Consider the following 4,204-nt stretch of genomic DNA (forward strand, 5'->3'; position numbering starts at 1 on the left):
CCCCATCCTGAGGACATCCTGCTCTTTGCTGTCCCCATCTGTGCTCCCTACACAGCCATGACCAACTACAAGTGAGTGCCAGCACTTTTTTGGGGTAGGGTTTGTTGACAGCCTGTGTTTTACTCAGAGAAACCTTTTCTTTGGGCAGGTATAAAGTCAAGCTCACTCCGGGCACCCAAAAGAAGGGCAAAGGTAAGGTCTGAAAGCCCTGAATCCTTTTCCCTGCTGTGCCTGGTGAAGCCAGTGTGGTTTTCCAAGCTGTTTCCCTCTTCCCTGTGTTTTTACAGCTGCCAAGATCGCCTTGCACAATTTTATGCAGTCCAAAGAAGCCAGTGCAAGAGAGAAAGACCTGTTCCGCAGCGTGAAGGTGACTCCTTCTTCTGCAGAATTTCTCTTGTGCAAATGGAACAGCAGCAGCAAAATGTCCACTCTGGGGGGAAATGCTGCAAAACTGAGTGTGCTGTTGGTTGTTTGGGGTTTTTTTTAGCACTGCTGGGGAAGGTCAGAGAGTCCCAGGATGGTTTGGGTTGGAAGGAATCTTAAATCCCATCCAGTTCCACCCCCTGCCATGGGCAGGGACACCTCTCACTAGACCATGTTGCTCCAAGCCCCATCCAGCCTGGCCTTGGACACCTCCAGGGGTGGAAATCCACAGCTTCTCTGGGCACCCTGTGCTACTTAGACTGGGAAGAGCCATTAGAAATTGAGCCTCAGTGGTATCACTGGGCCTTGGGTTTCTGTTTTGTGTCACTCCTGATCTAAAATAACTTATCTGGCAAAAGCAACATCTTCCAAGAAATCCTCTAGTTTTGGGAGGGGGGATTCCTGTGGCAGGGGCAGGTGCTTGCCCTGGCAGTTCAGGCTGGAGGTGTGTCCTGTGCCCCTCACTGTGGGAAACGTGTCATCCCTGTGCTCAGGGCTCAGGAAGGTGCCTGTAAATGCTTTTCTGCCATGTCCTGTTTCTCCTCCTCACTGTTTTCTAGGACACCGATTTGTCAAGGAATATCCCTGGTAAGGTGAAAGTGTCTGCACCTCATCTCCTGAACAGGAAGAAGAAGTGATTCCATGCTGGGGGTTCTCATCCCCAAATTGGTGCAGTCAGGACCAGCACCTGGAGCTGGGACAGACGGACACGGACCCACAGCTGCTGTTCCTGGGACTGAATTGTTTCCACGGGGCAGGGCAGCAAGGGCTGGGTCCTGCAGCGTGGTTTAGATGGACTCTGATACCAATAGCATACAAACATGGAAGTAAATTGCTGGCATTTGGTCAGGAATGTCCTCCCAAGCCGTTGGTTCTCTCGTTCCTCACCCCTGGGCAAAGGTGCCGGGATCTGGGGCAGCAGAACTCCGTGGTGTTCAGCTCCTTCCTGCCCCAGGCCTCTGACAGGGGCTGGAGTTTCCAGGAGGGAAGTTTAGGTGCAAAGTGCTTCCTTTGGGAAGGCAGAATTTTATTTCCCCCCCAGACATTCCCTTGGCTGTGGAGAGAGGGAAGGTGCAGGCCCAGATCCCACCGTCTGCTCCCACCCCCAGCCCGGCTGTGCAGAACTGTTACCCTGGGGAGGGGAGGAGGAGCAGGGGCTGGGAGTCAGGATAAACCCGTGGGATCTATCAGAAATTACAGCACAGGGATTGTTCTAGAATTCCAAGTTTTTAATTGTTTTTTTGAAGACAGCTTAAAACATGATTCCCCCCTTCCCCACAGCAGCACGGCCCGTTCCTGTCCCCCGTGTCCCCTTGGAACTGGGGCAGCCAGGGCAGCCCTGATTCCAGAAAGAACCCTCTAACACTACTTTTTGAGTACTAGAAAGCAAAGCATTCTTTATTTCCAGCACACTGGGTGTGGAGGAATCCTTTCCAAAGCAGGCATGCCGAGTTACAGAGGTGCTGTAGTTTTATTCTATAACATCTAACATGACCTGTTCCACCCACTTCCCTCATCCTCCTCTTGTCCCTTTCCTGGCCTCGGGCCTTTGGGACACCACCAGCTTTCTGGAATGGCTTCAGGGTCCTTTGACTGGCTTTGCTGGTTGTTATATCTCTTTCTCAGGGTATTTTTACAGGGAGAGGAGCCTTCTTATCTCATTAGAAATTCCTGTCTGTTGAAACTCTTCACAAAGCATCTTAAAAACTGCTACAAAGGCATCATTTCTATATTAGTAAGCTATATAATAGAGGTTTCAGGCTACATTTCCCCCCTTCAGAGACTGAAAAGGATTCCATCCTGTTAAGTCTCTGCTACTTACATGTAATGTTGAACCCTAAGGACCAACAATAACTGCAACATTGAATCATACAGTGGCTGCTACAGCCCCCAGACACCCAGGCCACTCTTGACTAACGCTGCCCAATCGCTTTGAGGAGCCAGTTTGCTGTGATTCTGACAATTCCCACATCATCTCCTGGCTTAAACATTGTATCCCAACCCTCCAGAGTCAAAACTCCATTGCAATCCTCGACCTAATCCTCATTAGCCACTGCCCCCCCCCATGAGCCTCAAGGATGGGGTATGGAAAAGTTCTTCCATTCTGTTCACTCATCAATATCTCAGAAACTCCAAAACATTCCTACAAAATCCAGACACTGAGCCCCAGCAGGAAAACTTCCCCATTTCAACCCAGAAAGCATGGAATATCCCTGCATGTCCCTTACAAATTTCCTTGTGTGTATTTCCAAAGGCTGCACGTTCTTGGGCATCTAAAACTCAGGTGAACAGTCCCAAAAATATATTTACTCATAAAATGAAACTTACAGCACATGAATAAACAAACATATCCTGGTCTGGGATCCCTGCAAACCCTCTGTGATCCCACCTGCTTTTCCTGACACTTTTCCTCACACTGACCCTGTCTGCCAGTATTTACTACCAAGGCAGCTGAGGGTGATGTGGGGTGGGTTTTGAGCCTCCCATGACAAGGAAGAACCTCTGTTCTACTGGAATCATGGATTGCAAGGCCAGCTGGGTACCATCTCCGTCATCCACGGGCTTCCCTGAACTCTCCCTGGTGGAGAAACACCATCATCCTGGATTTTACTGCCAGGAATGTAAAATGTACACTTTATGTTTTGTCAAAATATCAGCCCAGAACTACAGAACAGTTTGGGTTGGAAGGGACTTTAAAGACCACCTCGTTCAACCCTCTGCCATGGGCAGGGACACCTTCCACCACTATCCCAGGTGCTCCAAGCCCTGTCCAACCTGGCCTGGAACACTTCCAGGGATCCAGGGGCAGCCACAGCTTCTCTGGGCATCCTGTGCCAGGGCCTCACCATAAATATGTTACACTGCTGCTTCCCCTTTTTATCCCATGGCAGCAGCGTCTCCCAGCCTGCAGAGCCCTCAGCTGGCAAGTTTATCTCCCTAGGAAGATGCTCCTAAACCAGGAGCATTTAGGATGCTCCTGAATGGAGTCACTTCAAGCTCCCCTCTGATGACTGACCCAGACCAGGCCTCTCATTGCAGCAGCACATTCCCCCCACTCCCAGCTGGCACAGGTTTTGGGCAGGATTCCTGTCTGCCTTCCATGTCCTTCTGGCAGCACTTAACCAGTGTGCTGCCCTCCCAGATCTCCTGGCAGGGAGCACACAAAACAGGCCCCAAATCAACGTGGAGCTGACTCAATCCCTTCACTACAGCAGGCTGGACAGGCTGAAGCCCTCTCTCCAGCATAGCTGCATGTCCCAGCTCCAATATCCCTCCTGCAGCTGCTGCTGCACAAGGCAAGGGAGAGCACAACGCCAACGGGGCACACAGGTTTCCTTCAGGTGATCCAGAACAATCCAAGAATCATTAAGGTTGGAAAAGCCCTCCATGATCATGGAATCCAACTGTTCCCCCAGCACAGTGAAGGCCATCACTGATCCATGTCCCCAAGTGCCACATCCACATGGCTTTGAAATCCCTCCAGGGATGGGGACTCCACCACTGCTCTGGGCAGCTGTGCCAGTGCTGGGCAGTCCTTTCCATGAACAATTTTCCCAAATAGCCAACCTAAACCTCCCTGACACAACTTAAGGCTGTTTCCTCTCATCCTGCCCCTTGATCCCTGGCAGCAGAGCCCAACCCCCCGGCTCCCCCCTCCTGTCAGGGAGTTGCAGAGCCAGAAGGTCCCCCCTGAGCCTCCTTTTCTCCAGGCTGAGCCCCCACAGCTCCCTCAGAAAAGCCACTCCTCAGAAAAGCTCCCTGAAAACATCTCTCTTCCAGC

At 51.3% G+C, this 4,204-nt stretch overlaps 1 long non-coding RNA gene across 1 annotated transcript; it reads left to right on the plus strand.

Annotated features, from left to right (window-relative positions):
- On the plus strand, positions 1 to 3,734 carry LOC113981100. Its single transcript, XR_003538317.1, has 5 exons — positions 1 to 71; positions 149 to 192; positions 288 to 367; positions 984 to 1,290; positions 3,725 to 3,734. It is a non-coding gene; the product is annotated as an uncharacterized LOC113981100 (long non-coding RNA).
- The last annotated feature ends 470 nt before the right edge of the window (positions 3,735 to 4,204 follow it).

Source organism: Neopelma chrysocephalum, unplaced genomic scaffold (genome assembly GCF_003984885.1).
Source record: "Neopelma chrysocephalum unplaced genomic scaffold, ASM398488v2 Primary Assembly neopelma1_96080, whole genome shotgun sequence".
NCBI classification, from domain to species: Eukaryota; Metazoa; Chordata; class Aves; order Passeriformes; family Pipridae; genus Neopelma; species Neopelma chrysocephalum.